At 51.8% G+C, this 18,332-nt stretch overlaps 1 protein-coding gene across 1 annotated transcript in view; it reads left to right on the forward strand.

Moving 5' to 3' along the window:
- Positions 1-18,332, forward strand: part of SLC4A3 (solute carrier family 4 member 3) — a 115,319-nt gene that overhangs the window by 16,965 nt on the left and 80,022 nt on the right. The window lies entirely within an intron of this gene.

Here is an 18,332-nt window from a genome sequence, read left to right on the forward strand (position 1 = left end):
AAGTTGAACTGAAGTCCTGGTAATTCTTGGTGAGTTATGACAGCCCCATCATCTTTGTGACACATGTGGGATGTTAGCACCCTGAGCCTGACCCAGTTCCACCGGGGGGAATTTCAGTCTGCCTTCCGAGATATTAAAACAAAACAAAAAAGCAGTCGTGTGGCACTTTAAAGACTAACAAAATGATTTATAAGGTGATGAGGTTTCGTGGGGCAGGACCCACTTCTTCAGATCTGGAGATAATGCTGTCCTGGAAATGCTGCTGAGATGCTGCCAAACATTTCCTTTGAGATGGGATTGTGCTTCACTTCCTGCCTCCATCTGTTGGGCAGGGAGCTGGGACGAGGGCTGGTGAGCATGCAGCAGCACCCAGCTGGAGGTAGTAATAACTAAATAGGTGGTTGCCACTTGCAGCACTCCTGCTGCAAAAAAGATTCCAGCTCCCCTGATGTTGTGTGCGGTCCCTGTGCTCTGTGCACACCCCCGCCACCCCCCTCTGCAGAACTGAGACTGCCTTTCAGCAAGGACAGGTGATCCCTGGGGAGTCTGCATCAGTATGGTGAGTTTGAAAAGTGATTTGGGATCTCTAAAACCATCCTCGTTACCACATGGGGAGCCCAGTAGTATGGAAGACAGACGGCCTGGTGTGGAAGACAGAGGGCCTGGACCTTGGTGGGAGACCCAGGGCCCCAGTTACTAAATGAGTCTCTGACCTGACAGTTTCCAATCTAACCCTTTCTGCAGCTTGGAGACTGTTCAGTGCATTCGCAGGTGCCACCCTCTCAACAGTCCCTTTCCTAGAATGAGACCTCAGCTAGCAGTTCTTCCCCACCCTCCATCATTACCTGCTGTATCCCTCCTGCTAGTCCAGCCCCGGGCTCTCCCTTCCACTGTGCAGATGCCCTGGAGTCCCTTTGCGTTCCCAGTCCTGGTCTCTTTCCTCTCCCCACGACTCCAGTAGTGTCCCTCAATCCCAGACCACAGCCCCCTGCTGCCGTCCCTTGGGTTCCCCCCTTCCACTCTGCTGATGCCCTTAGTTCAGACTCGTGTATCTCTAGGCCCTCCCTCACCTCTCTTCTTACCCCTTGATTGTAGGGCTCCATGGCCCCTTGGTTCTAGCCCTCTCCTTTTGACATACTTTCCCCACTAGCAGTGCCTTCGCATGCCAGGAGAGTGCTGGCTATGCAGCAGCCTTGTTTGAGGAGCTGTCCCCTCTGAGAAAGGGGGAAACACTGCTGACATGACTCTGAAAGGTGCTCAGGCTCCGAACTACTGGGGACCTGACTAATGTTCCCTATTGTTTAGAGAGGTATCTAGGGCTTTGGGGGTGCGGCATGTGTCCTAGGATCTGCCCCGTGTGTACACGAGAGCAGATGGAAGAGACTTCATGGAAATGTATGCTCTGGGCCTGAGGACATGGAGAATTCAATAGGCTGCTTGCCAGGCTGGAGAGGGAGTGAGGGAGAGAGACGCCAAAGGGAGGGGTGGGGGGGAGAGAGGAGCAGGCAGTGCTACACACAGAATGCTGTTGCCCCAGTGCCACATGTACAGGGTCCCTGGCCCTCCAGCTGGAAACCCCTCTGCTGATGAAGACCCCTTTGGCCCAGGGAGCAAGAGGAGATAGCCCTGCATTACAGCCTTTCCTATGCAAGCCTCTCCCTGTGGAGTCTTTCTTTCCAAAGCTCATCAATCCCTAGAGCTGCTGCTGCCGGCATCCCTCAGCCAAGGGGAACCCAGACAGTGAGGGCATGCTGCTTCTAAAATCCTGACAGGTTGTCCAGAGCAAGGATCTTGCTGGCTGCTTACTAGTCTTCTGGAACTCATAGAAACAGCACTGAACTTTGGTTTTGTGAGTGTGGTGCACAGCTCATGAGCTTTGATCCCTGACCCTGCCGAGGACACAATGACGGCCATTCATGAGGAAGAGGAGGCAGGAGGGGGTGGCAGCCCAGAGGTGGGTATAGGCAGCTGCCTCCACAGCTTGGTCGACTATGAAGACTTGGAGGAGTTTGCCCTCAGTTTTGAAGATTATGATTTATGGGAAGCCATCAGAAACCAGCTGGGATACCCTGATGGGGAGCCTATCCGTAAGTACCTGACCTGCACTCCTGCGCTGCTGTGAAGGGCACAGGGGCCTGAACTGAGAGCTCTCTGCTTCTCTCTTGCACACACATGCAGAGTGCTGTCAGTCTGTTTTTCTGTCTGTCTCAGAGTAGGCACCCCGAGTTAGAGTTTGTGGGACACAACTCACCTCCAGACTGTTCTTGCTGTGTGGCCTGAATCTGAGCACTAGGAAGATGCTGCCCGCTGTCTGTGTTGTCTCACAGGTATTTGTGCAGGAGCAGTCACTGTGGTGCTGAGGCACTTCTCTGCTGTTGTCTTTCCTGAGCAATACTGCTGCAGAGCCCGAGTGGCCTGCCCCCAGCCAGGGAACATTTAGCACCTCTCCGGAACTTACTGTGGAAATGACACTTGGCCAATTGTGTCTGGTACAAAGCTGTGTGTAACCAGGCAGTCTTTGGAAACATAACACCCAGGGTAGATTCTCAGGCTGCCATCAATGTTTTTGCTGGAATTTGAGCTGGGGTCTGGGACTGGACTCTTACCATTAGCCAGTATGAAGTGCTCAGCTGTGCAGTGTGGACTAAAGACAGTGCGGAAGGATTTAGTAGTATGTGTGGCCCTGGGTGTGAAACCTGCAGCGGGGCAGCTGGGCAAGGTGCATGCCTGGAGAAAGCCAAAAGAGAGAGAGAGAGAGAGAGAATCTGTGTGTCTCTGTATTCATGTTCATGCCTCTTTTTGTCATCTTATCCATCCGCTCCCCTGGTCTCAAGGGGCCCTGTTGGTGGCTATCTAGGCGTCGGAGGTCCCAGCCTTTTCTCTCCCCAGGTGCGTTGGATGCTGGTGTGTGCGTTTGTTAGGAGGTGTTAAGGAAAGCTGCAGTGACAAGGCGGTTTTGCATTTTGGCCTGATACCAGCAGTATTACTGCTCCTTTTTTTATTGTGGTGGCTGCCCAAGGCCCCCTCTTGTCCTGGACACTGTCCCAGGCACAAGCAGCTCGCTAGAGCCAAGATGGGCTTGTGGTTAAAGCCCTGGGACAGGACTCAGGACCTTGGGATTCAGTTCCTGGCTTTATTGCAGACTCGCGGTGCAAGCTTAAGAGAGTTGCATCGTCCCAAGAGTAAAACAGCAATAACTTCCTTCCTCTCACCCCCAGTCTGTTTTGTTTCTTGGGAGCAGACAACTGGCAAGTAGGGACTGCCCTTGCCATGGTCTGTGCAGCAGTACCCAGCATGTGGGGGTCCTGCCCTGAGCTGATGCCTTTAGGTGTTGGGAGGGGTGAGCAGGGTGCTTGATGAGCTGTCAGGGCCACTTTTTGTTACTTCCATTCTTTACACTTGACCCAGCATTCCCTGGGTTTGTGTGTTTGGTCTCCACACCCGTCGTCTTCAGTGGTTTGTTCTAACTGGCAGTGGTGTTTGAATTGGACTGACTCTATACTCAGTCTCTTTGATAGCTCGTACCAGGGCTGTGGAGGAAGCAAAGACAGATTTCTTTTCCTCTTCTGTGGCATCAATAAATCCCAGTCAACAAAACCGTTCTGGTTAATGCACAGCGTGGTCTCCTCCCAGTCACTGATTGGACGCTTCTGTCAGGAGTAGGAGTGTTTATGGTTAACTGGTTAGTAGGTGAGTTTTGCCCTGAATGGCTGAGGCTCGCCAGTTACAGTTAACTGGTGGGGGCTGGAGCAGCTCCCCGCTCACTGTGGGCAGGGGCCTGCTTCAGCCCCTCCGGGCCTGCCATGATGGGACGCTCCAGCACAGCCAGAGCAGCCCTGGACCTCACTGGCCTGGGATGCACTGTGGCTGTGGCTGGCCTGACCTGGGAATGCTGCAGGCAGGGGGGCTCCAGCCTGTCCCGTCATTTACTTGATTAACCGGTTTTAACTGGTTAACCAATTAAACAGGATTGGACCTCTCTAGTCAGGAGTCTTTAGTTATTTTGAAGATGCCATCCCTTGGGTTTCACTGGAGCTGTTGTTCGAGGGAGGAGGAAAACAGTCTTTCTTGCCTGAGTTTCAGCCAGCAACATGCACTCTGATTAATAGATTTCAAAGCCAGAGGGGAACATTGTGATCATCTAGTTCTGATCTCCTGCATAACGCAGGCAAGACAGCTTCCTGAAATATTTCCTTATGAACTAGAACATATTTTGTAAAAATTCCAGTCTTTATTTAAAAATTGTCAGTGGTGGAGAATTCACCCAACCCTGGGTAAATTGTTCCAGCAGTTCATTATTCTCAGGGCTGAAAACATATACCTTATTACCTGTCTGAATTTGTCTGGCTTCTACTTCCAGACATGAGATCATGTTAGACCTCTGTCTGCTAGATTTAAATAGTTGTGCCCCATGTAGGTATTTATAGGCTCTAATCAATCTTTGCCTTCGCTTTAAGTTCAGTAGATTGGGATCCTCGAGTCTATCACGACAAACCGCGTTTTCCAGTCCATTAATCATTTTCATGGCTCTTCCCTGAACCCTCTTCAGTTTGTCAACATCCTTCTTGGACTATGGACGCCAGAGCTGGGTACAGTGTTCCCACATTGGTCACTCCAGTGCCTAATACAGAAGTGAAATAACATCTCTCCTCCGACTCCTAACCCTCCGATCCATAAGCAGGGAAATTTCATTAGCATTTTGGGTCAGTTTCACACTGGCAGTCTGCCGATTATCCAGCACAACCTGCACATCTTTTTTTAGAGTCCCTGCTTCCCAGATAAAGCCCCCACTTGTAGTCCTCCTTCCTCAATATATACACTTCTAGGTAGACATATTAAAACATGTATTGTTTGCTTCCACCCCACTCAGTTGCTGTATATGGACTGTCCTCTGCATTATCCACCCTTCTTCTATCTTTGGGTCTGCTGCAAACTAACCCTCTTGAGGTTCTAGGGAGTCCTGGGCCATGGTTTAACTGTTGGATGTAGGTGCACTTTGGCTGGTGAAGAATATGAGGGTGGGGATGGGGAGAGATGCTGAGCCTCTTAGTGGAGGAGAATGTTGATGGCTTCCTTTGTGAGGGCCATGTACCAATCATTAGTTTTGATTAATAAACTGTGTTTGGACACTGACCATAAAAATGTCCATACTGGATCAGACCATCTGCCCACTTAGCCCAGTGTCCCATCTTCTGACAGTGGCCAATGCCAAGTACTTCAGATGGAATGAGCAGAGCAGGCAATCATAGAACCACAGAATCCCAGGGCTGGAAGGGACCTCAGGAGGTCATCTAGTCCAGGCCCCTGCCCAAAGCAGGATCAACCCCCACTAAGTCGTCCCGGCCAGGCGGGTGGTGAGGCACTGGGATGCGTTACTGAGAAAGGTGGTGGAATCTCCAGCCCTAGAGATTTTTAAGTCCCTTCTTGGCATAGTCCTGGCCAGGATGACTTAGTTGGGGTTGATCCTGCTTTAGGCAGGGGGCTGGACTAGATGACCTCCTGAAGTCCGTTCCAGCCCTGGGAGTCTATGATTCTATTATTGTCCAGCTGGGACTTAAAAACCTCTAGGGATGGAGAATCCACCACCTCTCTAGGCAACGGGCTCCAGGGCTGCACCTCCCGCCTGGGGAAGCAGTTTTTCCTAATATCCAACCGACACCTCCCCCTCTGTAACTTCAGCCCATTGCTCCTTGTTCTGCCGTCTGACACCACTGAGAACCGCCTCTCTCCCTCCTCTTCAGAGCCCCACTTCCGGAAGGTGAAGGCTGCTGTCAGATCGTCCCTTATTCTTCTCTTCTGGAAGCAGAATAAGCCCAAGTCCTCAGCATCTCCTCATAGGTCACGTGCTCCAGCCCCCTAATCATTTTTGTTGCCCTCTGCTGGACCTTCTTCAGTGCATCCACGTCCTTTCTGTAGCAGGGGGCCCAGAACACATACTCCAGATGTGGCCTCACTGGCGCCAAGCAGAGGTGGAATAACAACTTCTGTAGATCTGCTGGAAATGCTTCTCCCAATGCACCCCCATGTGCTGTTAGCCTTGTTGGAAAAGCTACCGGGGGGGGAGAAGCTGTTCCAGATTTAATTTTAACAAATAGGGAGGAAATTATTGAGAATTTGAGAGTGGGAGGCAGCTTGGGTGAAAGTGATCATGGAATCAGAGAGCTCACAATTCCAAGGAAGGGTAGAAGGGAAAACAGTACAATAGAGACAATGGATTTCAGGAAGGCAGATTTTGGTAAACTCAGACAGCTGGTAGGTAAGGTCCCATGGGAAGCTAAACTGAGGGGAAAAACGGCTGAGGAGAGTTGGCAGTTTTTCAAAGGGACATTATTAAGGGCCCAAAAGCAAGCTATCCCGCTGCAGCGTAGGAAAGAGAGAAAACATGGCGAAAGACTGCCTCGGCTTAACCAGGAGATCGTGCATGATCTCAAAATAAAAAAGGAATTGTATAAGAAATGGAAACTAGGACAAATTACAAAGGATGAATATAGGCAAACACCACGAGCATGCAGGAGCAAGATTAGAAAAGCTAAGGCAAAAAATGAGCTCAAACTAGCTACAAGCGTAAAGGGAAACAAGAAGGCTTTTTACAAATACATTGGTAACAAGAGGAAGACCAAGGAGAGGGTAGGGCCATTGGTCAGTGACGAGGGAGAAACAGTAACAGGGAATTTGGAAATGGCAGAGATGTTTAATGATTTCTTTGTTTCGGTCTTCACTGAGAAATCTGAAGGAATGCCTGACATAGAGAATGCTAGTGAAAAAGGGGTAGGTTTAGAAGTTGAAATACGAAAAGAACAAATTAAAATTTACTTAGAAAAATTAGATGCCTGCAAATCACCAGGGCCTGATGAAATGCATCCTAGAATCCTCAAGGAGCTGATAGAAGAGGTATCTGAGCCTTTAGCAATCATTTTTGGAAAATCATGGGAGATGGGAGAGATTCCAGAAGACTGGAAAAGGGCAAATATAGTACCCATTGATAAAAAGGGGAACAAGAATAACCCGGGAAACTACAGGCCAGTCAGCTTAACATCTGTGCCAGGAAAAATAATGGAGCAGGTCATTAAAGAAATCATCTGCAAGCAATTGGAAGGTGGTAAGGTGATAGGGAACAGCCAGCATGGCTTTGTTAAAAACAGATCATGTCAAACCAATCTAATAGCTTTCTTTGATAGAATAACGAGCCTTGTGGATAAGGGAGAAGTGGTGGATGTGATATACCTAGACTTCAGTAAAGCATTTGACACGGTCTCACATAATATACTTATCAATAAACTACTCAAATACAACTTAGATGGGGCTACTATAAGGTGGGTGAACAACTGGCTGGATAACCGTACCCAGAGAGTAGTTATTAATGGTTTTCAATCCTGCTGGAAAAGTGTAACTAGTGGGGTTCCACAGGGGTCTGTTTTAGGACCGGTTCTGTTCAATATCTTCATTAATGATTTAGATATTGACATAGAAAGTACACTTATTAAGTTTGCAGATGATACAAAGCTGGGAGGGGTTGCAACTTCTTTGGAGGATAGGGTCATAATTCAAAAGGATCTGGATAAACTGGAGAAATGGGTTGAGGTAAACAGGATGAAGTTTAATAAGGACAAATGCAAAGTGCTCCACTTGGGAAGGAGCAATCAGTGTCACACATACAGAATGGGAAAGGACTGCCTAGGAATGAGTACAGCAGAAAGGGATCTAGGGGTTATAGTGGACCACAAGCTAAATATGAGTCAACAGTGTGATGCTGTTGCAAAAAAAGCAAACATGATTCTAGGATGCATTAACAGGTGTGTTGTGAACAAAACACGAGAAGTCATTCTCCCGCTGTACTCTGCGCTGGTTAGGCCTCAGCTGGAGTACTGTGTCCAGTTCTGGGCACCGCAGTTCAGGAAAAATGTGGAGAAATTGGAGAGGGTCCAGAGGAGAGCAACGAGAATGATCAAAGGTCTAGAGAACATGACCTATGAAGGAAGGCTGAGAGAATTGGGCTTGTTTAGTTTGGAAAAGAGAAGATTGAGGGGGGACATGATAGCAGTTTTCAGGTATCTAAAAGGGTGTCATAAGGCAGAGGGAGGGAACTTGTTCTTCATTGCCTCTGAGGATAGAACAAGAGGTAAGGGACTTAAATTGCAGCAGGGGAGGTTCAGGTTGGACATTAGGAAAAAGTTCCTAACTGTCAGGGTGATCAAACACTGGAACGAATTGCCAAGGGAGGTGGTAGAATCTCCATCACTGGAGATATTTAAGAAGAGGTTAGATAGATGGCTTTCAGGGATGGTCTAGAAAGTGCTTGGTCCTGCCATGAGGGCAGGGGGCTGGACTCGATGGCCTCTCGAGTTCCTTTCCAGTCCCACTCTTCTATGATATGATTCTATGATATGATAAGGGCACAGTGTTGATTCATATCCAACCTCTATCCACCATAATCTCCAGATACTTTTCTGCTGCACTGCTACTTAACCAGTTGGCACCCAGCCTATAACAATGCTTGAGATTCTTCCATCCCAAGTGCAGGACTCTGCATTTCACAGAATCACAGAATAAAAGGGCTGGAAGGGACCTCAGGAGGTCATCTAGTCCAGCCTCCTGCTTCAAGCAGGATCAACCCCTACTAAGTCATCCCAGCCAGGACCTTGTCCAGCTGGTACTTAAAAACCTCAAGGGATGGGGAATCCACCGCCTCTCCAGGCAACGCATTCCAATGCTTCACCACCCGCCTGGTGAAGTAGTTTTTCCTAATATCTAACCTACACCTCTCCCTCTTCAACTTCAGACCATTACTCCTTGTTCTGCCATCTAACACCACTGAGAACAGTTTCTCACCCTCCTTTTTAGAGCTCCTCTTCAGGAAGTTGAAGGCTGATGTTAAATCACCTCTCAGTCTTCTCTTCTGTAAACTAAACAAGCCCAGATCCCTCAGCCTCTCCTCATAGGTCTTGTGCTCTAGACCCTTAATCATTTTCGTTGCCCTTCACTGAACCTGCTCTAGCAAATCCACATCCTTTTTATACTGGGGGGACCAAGTATACTTACATCCTTTTTATACTGGGGGGCCCAAGTATACTTACATCCTTTTTATACTGGGGGCCCAAGACTGGACACAATATTCCAGATGTGGCCTCACCAGTGCCAAATAAAGAGGAATAACTACTTCTCTAGATCTGCTCAAAAGGCACCCCAGTATGCCGTTAACTTTCTTGGCTACAAGGGCACACTGTTTACTCATATCCCGCCTTTCATCCACCATAACCCCTAGGTCCCTTTCCGTCATACTGCTGCTGAGCCAGTCGGTCACCAGCCTGTAACAATGTTTGGGATTCTTCCGCCCCAGGGGCAGGACTCTACACTTCTCCTTATTGAACCACATCAGATTTCTTTTGGCCCAGTCCTCTAATTTATCCAGGTCCCTCTGGATTCTCTCTCTACCCTCCAACGTATCTATCGCTCCCCCTAGTTTTGTGTCATCTGCAAACTTGCTGAGGATGCAATCCAGTCCCTCATCCAGGTCATTAATAAAGATGTTGAATAACACAGGCCCCAGAACCGAGCCTTGCGGCACTCTGCTTGAAACAGACCGCCATCCAAATATTGAGCCATTGACCACTACCCGTTGGGCCCAACCATCAAGCTAGCTTTCTATCCATGTTATAGTCCAGGGATCCAATCCATATTTCCTTAACTTGTGGACAAGAATGTTGTGGGAGACCATATCAAAAGCCTTGCTGTAGTCAAGGTATATCACGTCCACTGACTTTCCCATGTCCACGGAGCTTGTTACCTCGTCATAGAAGCTAATCAGATTGGTCAGGCAGGACTTGCCCCTGGTGAATCCATGTTGGCTAATTTTGATCACTTTCCCCTTTTCCAAGTGCTTCAAAATGGATTCCTTGAGGATTCCCTCCATTATTTTCCCAGGGGTTGAGGTAAGGCTGACGGGTCTATAGTTCCTTGGATTGTCCTCCTTTCCTTTTTTAACGACGGGCACTACGTTTGCCTTCTTCCAGTCATCCGGTATCTCCCCCGATCTCCAAGAGTCTTCAAGGATAATGGCCAAACATTCAGCAAAGACCTCTGCCAATTCCCTCAGTACCCTGGGGTGCATTAAATCCAGACCCATGGACTTGTGCACATCTAGTTTTTTCTAGATAGCTCAGAACTTGTTCCTCCCCCACAGATGGCTGCCCTCCACCTTCCTGTACTGCATCATCTATGACCGTCATTGGGAAGTTGACTTTGTCCGAGAAGACTGAGGCAAAAAAAGCATTGAGTACTTCGGCTTTTCCTGCATCATCTGTCACTAAGTTACCTCCCTCATCCAGTAATGGCCCCACACCTTCTCTGATAACCTGTTTATTGTTCACATGCCTGTAGAAACCCTTCTTGTTACTCTTCACATCCCTTGCCAGCTGCAGTTCCAATTGTGCTTTCGCTTTCCTGATTACTGCCCAGCATTCTCCAGCCGTGTGTTTGTATTCCTGCTTAGTCAACTGTCCACATTTCCATTTTTTGTGTGCATCCTTTTTGAATTCAAGCTGACGAAGGATTTCCCTGTTAAGCCAAGCTGGTTGCCTACCATGTTTGCATTTCTTACTACGCAGTGGGATTGTTTGTTCCTGTGCCTTCCGTAAGACTTCTTTAAAATACTTCCAGTTCTCTTCAACTCTTTTCCCCTTCATCTTCATTTCCCAAGGGATCCTACTTATCTGGTATCTTAGGGAGTCAAAGTCTGCTCTTCTGAAATCAAGGGTCTGTATGTTACTGCTCACCCTTCTTTCGTCCGGATCCTGAAATCTATGATCTCATGGTCACTGCAGGCTAGGTTCCCTCACACTTCTATTTCTTCTACTAGTTCTTCCCTGTTTGTGAGCAACAGGTCAAGTTGCGCACGGGTCCTGGTCGGTTCCTTCAGCACTTGTACCAAGAAGTTATCCCCAGCATTCTCCAAAAACTTCCTAGATTGTCTGTGTGCTGATGTATTGGTCTCCCAACTAATGTCCGGATGATTAAAGTCTCACATGAGAACCAGGGCCTGTGATTTGGAAGCTTCACTAAGCTCCCTGAAGAAAGCCTCATCTATCTCCTCTCCCTGATCTGACGGTCTATAACAGACACCAACTACAACATCACCTCTCTTACTTCCACCTCTAAGCTTAACCCAAAGACACTCAATTGGATTTTCTCCTTCCTCATACTGGAGCTCTGAGCAGTCATACTGCTCCCTCACATAGAGCTCAAATCCTCCTCCTTTTCTCCCGTCTGTCCTTCCTAAACAATTTATAACCATTTGTCCTCCTTGAACCTCATCAGATTTCTTTTGGCCCAATCCTCCAATTTATCTAGGTCACTTTGGACCCTGTCTCTACCCTCCAACATATCTACGCGTCCCCTTAGGTTAGTGTGATCCACACATTTGCTGAGAGTGCAATTTGTCCCCTCATTTAGGTCATTAATAAAGATGTTGAACAATACCAAACCTAGAACTGATCCCTGGGGCACCCTGTGATGGGGTTCAGGGGTCCCCCTGCACTGCACCCCATTCGCTGACAGGAGTGACTCTCACTCAGCAGGTATAACAGGAGGTTTATTAGGCAACAGATGCCCAGTTTCTCTCAGAAGCGACAGTACAGCAGTCAGAGACAGTCCTTCCAACCCGTCCTGGGGAGAAGACCCCGAGGGGTGCTGCTGTGGGGTGTAGCTTTCCCCCTCCTCAGGCTGGCTGCCTTCCAGCTCCTCTTCCCCCAGCCTCTAACTGCCGCTCCCGATTCAAAAACCCAGCTTGGCTCCTCCCTCCTCTTTGTTCAGGGCAGAGGTGTTACCTGCCAGTTGTAGCCCCAGGGTCATCCTTAGCCACTGGGAGCTGCTCTGCTTGCTTCTCACATCCAGCCTGACTCTCACATGCCCTCCCCCCACTCCATCACATCTCTCCCCCCTTCCAGACCGAACTGAGCAGGGTCACTTAGCAAGTGACCTGGGGAAGTTCGGGGCCCTCCCTGCGTGACAGGGCATCAGCTATGGTGGTGTTGTTCCCCTTCACATGGACCACCTCCATGTCGTAGTCTTGCAGGAGCAGACTCCACCGCAGCAGCTTGGCATTGGCCCCTTTCATGTGATGCAGCCGGGTCAGGGGTGAGTGATTGGTGTACACGGTGAAACGCCGTCGAAACAGGTACGGCTGCAGCTCCCCCAGCGCCCACACCATGGCCAGACATTCCTTCTCTATGGCTGCGTAGTTCTGCTCCCGGGGCAGCAGCAGCTTCTTGCTCAGGTACACAATGAGGTGTTTCTCCCCTTTGTCATTCACCTGCATTAGCACCGCCCCCAGCCCCACGTCTGAGGCATCAGTGAACACCAGGAAGGGTTTGTTGAAGTCTGGATTTGCCAGCACTGGGGCCTTGACCAGAGCCTCCTTCAGCGCGCAGAGGGCCTCTTGGCACTGCTCGGTCCAGACCACCTTGTCAGGCTTTCCCTTTTTACACAGCTCCGTGAGGGGGGCTGCGATGGAGCTAAAGTGGGGCACAAACCTCCGGTAGTACTCCGCCATCCCAATGAGGGCCTGGACTTGTTTCTTAGTCTGGGGTGTTGGTCAATCTCTGACAGCCTCCACTTTAGCTGGCTCTGTCTTTAAGCAGCCGCTGCCCACCTTGTGGCCCAGGTAGGTCACCTCAGCCATTCCCACCTTGCACTTCCCTGCGTTGATAGTCAGACCAGCCTTCTGGAGTCGGTCCAGCACCTGCTTGACCTGGGACACATGGTCCTTCCACGTCCGCCAGGGCAAAGCTCTCCATCCCTTTCACTAGCTGGTCCACCAGACGCTGGAAGGTAGCGGGTGCCCCCTTGAGGCCAAAGGGCAGGACCAGGAACTCGTAGAGCCCCACAGGGGTGATGAAAGCCAACTTGAGCCGGGCATCTTGGTCTAATGGCACTTGCCAGTACCCCGTGGTGAGGTAACAGGCTCCCCCCAGCTTGTCTAAAAGGTCATCAGGCCTGGGCATGGGGTAGGCATCCGATACGGTGATGGCGTTAAGCTTGGGATAGTCCACACAAAACCGAACAGACCCATCTTTTTTAGGGACTAACACCACGGGAGAGGCCCAGGGGCTGGAGGAGGGTTGGATCACCCCCAGAGCCAGCATGTCTTCAACCTCCCCCTCTATGTCCTGAGCCATCCTCCCTGTGGCTCTGAATGGCACACACTTGATAGGGGCGTGGGTGCCTGTCTCTATTCGGTGGACAGCCAGGTCAGTGCGTCCGGGTCTGTCCAAGAACAGCTGTTGGTGTGAATGCAGCACCTCCTTGATCTCCGTCTGCTGGGCAGGGGTCAGCTGGTCTGAGAGGGGAATAGACTCCAGCAAGGAGCCGGCTTCAGTCCTTGTGAGCAAATCCACCAAGGGATCATCCCCTTGCCCCTCCCAGTGTCTGCACACGGCCAGCACCAAGTTCTCTCTGTCCCAGTAAGGTTTCATCATGTTCACATGATAGACCCGGTGGCTGTGGGCCCGGTTGGACAGTTCCACCACATAATTCACGTCATTTAGCTGCTTGATGACCTTGAAGGGCTCATCCCAGGCCGCTTGCAGCTTGTTCCGCTGCACAGGTACAAGGACCATCACTTGGTCCCCGGTGCCATAGGCTCGGGTCCGGGCGTTACGATCATACCAGACCTTTTGCTTCCTTTGGGCCACGGAGAGGTTCTCCCTGGCCAGGCCCATGAGCTCGGTGAGTTTTTCCCGGAAGGTCAGTACATACTGTACCACTGACTCTCCCTGCAGGAGAGGCCGTCCCCTCCCACTCTGCTCTGAGCAAGTCCAAGGGTCCCCGTACCCTCCTTCCGTACAGCAGCTCAAACGGGGAGAACCCCGTGGATTCCTGGGGCACCTCCCTGTATGCAAACAGCAGGTGGGGTAAGTACTTGTCCCAGTCATGGGGGTATTGATTCATGAAGGTTCTCAGCATCTGCTCCAGAGTCCCATTGAACCTCTCCACCAGCCCATTGGTCTGCGGGTGGTAGGCTGTGGCCCAGGTGTGCCGGACCCCACACTTGTCCCAGAAGCTTTGCAGCAGGGCCGACATGAAGTTGGACCCCTGATCTGTGAGGACCTTCTTGGGGAACCCCACTCTGCTGAAAATGGACAGCAGTGCATCCGCCACGGTGTCAGCGTCCACAGAGGTCACAGCCTCTGCTTCTGGGTATCGCGTGGCAAAATCTACCACTACCAAAATATATTTCTTCCCTGAACGTGTTGCCTTGCTGAAGGGGCCCACTATGTCCATAGCCACTTTCTGGAAAGGCTCCTCTATGATGGGGAGTGGCCTCAGGGCAGCTTTCCCCTTGTCCCGGGTCTTCCCCACCCTCTGGCAGGGGTCGCAGGACAGACAATATAGATGGACAGCCGCAAAGATCCCAGGCCAAAAAAAGTTCTGTTACAACCTTCTCCTGGTGCAGTGGATCCCCTGGTGTCCCGCGAGCGGGACATCATGGGCTAGGTACAGCAACCTGCGCCGGTACTTTTGGGGAACCACCAGTTGCCTCTGGACCTTCCATGGCTCCGCTTTGCATCTGGGAGCCCATTCCCGGTACAGGAATCCCTTTTCCCACAGGAATCTCTCTCTGCAGCCCACCCCCAGCTGGGGAGCTGGGCTGAGACTGTCCAGTTCCCTCAGCTTCTGCAAGGAGGGGTCTCTCTGCTGCTCTGCCTGGAACTCTTCGGCTGGGGCAGGGGCGGATGCTACTTCCCCATCCCTGCCTGGCTCCAGCACCCCTGGCCTGTGAGATCTGGTTTTTGGGGGCCCCCTTTCTCTCAGGATTGGCCCCTGTGGCTCCTGTGACTTTGGCTGGGCCTGTACCCCTGAATCTGGGGAGCGCACCCCTCGTTTTCTTTGGCTACAGGTCAGGACCAGGGCATGAGGGCGTTCACCCGGCCAGTTCTCCAGGTCAGCCCCCATCAGTACATCCGCCGGCAAATGGCTGTGCACGCCCACCTCCTTAGGGCCTTCCTTGTTCCCCCATTTCAGATGCACCCTCTCCATGGGCACCTTGAAAGGGGTCCCATCAATTCCTATTATCGTCAGGTGGGAATTGGTTATCATGCGGCCCGGTGCCACCACCCCGGGTCGGGCCAGTGTCACATCAGCGCCTGTGTCCCAGAACCCTGTGATTTTTTTCCTGTCTACCTCGAGGTGTTTGAGACACTTGCTCCACAGAGGTAGTGCCGCCCCTACTCTGTAAACTGACCTCTGAGTATTTGGTCCCCCTGAGGAGCTGGTCTGTGGGGCGGACTCGGCCCAATCCGAGTGCCCATTGTCAGCACCACCCGCCTTGGTCGCCAGCCCCTCTGGCTTCTGGGACTCCACCCAGTTGACTCCATGACCCCCCAGCCTGCTCAATCTGTCTGGGAGCTTGGGGCACTGGGCTGCTCTATGCCCCTTTCGCCCACAGCGATAACAGCCCGGGTCTTGTTGCGTCCCTCGGGCTGGCTGCTCTGTCCAGGCTCTGCTTGGCTCTCTGTGGGGTGGGTGGCTGGCCTCTTTCCTGGGCTCGCCCAAGAGGTGGTCCCCTCTGTCGTACGGTCAGGAACCGGTCTCTCTGAGATTCTCGGTCTCTCCGGGACTCCCTCTCCCTCCGGGACTCCCTCTTTGTGTGGCTCACTTTCAAACCTGGCCCGGTTGTTTGTGAAGTCATCTGCCAGTTTCCCTGCATTGTGTGAATCCCCAGGCCTCCGGTCCACGAGCCACACCCTCAGGTCAGGTGAGCACATCTCGTAGAATCGCTCCAGGACCGCCAGCTCGATCAGGTCCTCTACGGACTGGACTCCCATTCCGAACACCCACTTCCGGTAGTATTGCCTCAGGTGGGCGGTTGTATCTACATGGGTTTCCTCTGGCCTCTTCTGCGCCTCCTGGAACTTCTTTTTGTACATCTCCCGAGTCAGCCCGAACTTATGCAGCAGGGCCTGTTTGACCCGTTCATAGTCCCCTGGCTGCAGCCCCTCCAGGTGGCTGAGCACCGCTGCGGCCTTCTGGCCCAGCAAGAGGGTGAGGTGCCGGAGCCACTCAGCTTGGGGAACCTCATGCAACTCTCAGTCTCGCTCAAAGGCAGTAAGGAACTTGTCCATGTCCCCTGGGTCTCACAGTCTCGCTCAAAGGCAGTAAGGAACTCGTCCATGTCCCCTGGGTCCTGACACTGGGCCAGCATGCGCGTCTCCAAGTGACTGGCCACCCTGAGCCGTCTGGCCCTCTCCCCACTTACCACAGCTCGGGCCTCTTGGCGCCTCGCCTCTGCCATGGCCCGCTCATGCTCCCGCTCTCGCTCTCTCTCCTCCCGCTGTCTCTCTTGTAGCTGGTGTTCGTGCTCGTGCTCACGCTCTCTTTCCCGTTCCTGGCGCTCACGTTCCCTCTGCCGTTCCTGGGCTTCCAGTTCCTTTAATCTCACCTCGAGCTCCAGCTGTCGCAGCTCTGCGGCGGGGGACTCTGCCCACGATGGACTACCGCTAGCTGAGAGCGACCTGGCAGGCACCGTGTGTGTCTCACGGCGTCGAGCCCCCGCTCCTGTTGGAGAATCTGAAATGCTTCCCGAGGCGGACTGGCCACTTTCTGCCGGGACAGGCTCTGCCCCCCCGGATCCGTCATTCTCTTCCAGCTGGGCTATCAGCTGGGCCTTGGTCGCCTTCCCCACGGTCAGGCCCCTCTCTCTGCACAGCCCCGCTAGCTCTGCCTTCAGGAGTCGGGTATAATCCATCTCCCCGCTGTCTCCCGGAGTATCCACTCACCAGCAGCAGCTGCAGGACTTGCTCTGTTCCCCCTCTGGCTCTTGTGAAGCTCCTTCCTTCTCTTGCGCTCAGTCAGCCACTGCTGGGATCTCATCTGTGGGTGCAGTGCATCTGACAGCAGTGTGATGGGGTTCAGTCCCCCTGGACTGCACCCCGTCCGTTGACAGGAGTGACTCTCAGCAGGTACAACAGGAGGTTTATTAGGCAACAGATGCCCAGTTTCTCTCAGAAGCGACAGCACAGCAGTCAGAGACAGTCCTTCCAACCCGTCCTGGGGAGAAGACCCCGAGGGGTGCCCCTCTGGGGTGTAGCTTTCCCCCGCCTTAGGCTGGCTGCCTTCCAGCTCCTCTTCCCCCAGCCTCTAACTGCCGCCCTCGATTCAAAAACCCAGCTCGGCTCCTCCCTCCTCTTTGTCCAGGGCAGAGGTGTTACCTGCCAGTTGTAGCCCCAGGGTCATCCTTAGCCACTGGGAGCTTCTCTGCTTGCTTCTCACATCCAGCCTGGCTCACACATGCACTCCCCCCACTCCATCACACACCCCACTTGAAAATGACCTCCAGACATTGAGCCATTAATCACCACCCTTTGGGTTTGATCATCTAGCCAACTTTCTATCCATCTTGCAGTCCATGTATCCAATCCATACTTCCTTAGCATCGTGTTGCCCCATGGTCAGAACAGTGGAAGGTAGCTGACAGGGCTTACGTATTCAGCATACAAAGAAGGACCTACATCTTTCAGAAACAGCCGCTGGTTTGGGGTATCTCAGTAAGGAACCGAGACTCAGGCATCTCAGGCCCTGTTTTTCAGAAGGGCTCCCAGTGGCTTCCGTTAGAGTTTTGAGCACTCCAGTTATTCACAAAACAAGTTCAAGGTATCTAAAGTCCAGCACCTAAAATCAGAGGTCACAATTGTAAATCTGGTCTTTTTTCTCCATCAGCTGCAGCCTGACTGGGAGGGGATGTCCTGTGGCAATCAGTTAAATTTCTTTTGGACGCTACTCACGTAGTGCATGATGGGCTTTGCGCTTGTCATGCATTAAGCCTCTGTTTAGACAAGCCTTAGCTGATAATCTACTGCTGACCATGGGGCATCACAATACATCCAAGGCTCCTTTTGGGGCAGTGGAATTGTCGGAGGGCTTCCAGTGCTTTCTTTCAAAGAGATCTGAGAAGCCAGTATTAATGGGGAATTGTTCGCGGATCCTGAACGCCCTTGTGCAGGACTTGCCATGCTCCATCATCTGCCCCCTTGTACTCATTGACTACAAGAGGTCACTGGGGGGCTAATAAGAGGCTTAGCCTTTTCAGTCTCACAGGCAGGGCCTCGTTATGGCTCTCCAAGCTTCTGTCACCTCGAGGATGTGAAGTCTGGGGCTGTTCCTTAAGTGACCAGTGCAAAATGCTGCCCCTGCTGTTGGGTTGGGATTTTCCAATTGGAGATTCCTGTGTGATCTCAGGCTTGCTGGGCCCCATGGTCACCTGTTCCATGGGGATAAATAATCTCTCCCTGTGTCATGGGCATATTGGGAGAAGTGGGACTGCCCTACGCTACTGCAAC

This window comes from Carettochelys insculpta, chromosome 8 (genome assembly GCF_033958435.1).
Source record: "Carettochelys insculpta isolate YL-2023 chromosome 8, ASM3395843v1, whole genome shotgun sequence".
Taxonomy (NCBI): domain Eukaryota; kingdom Metazoa; phylum Chordata; order Testudines; family Carettochelyidae; genus Carettochelys; species Carettochelys insculpta.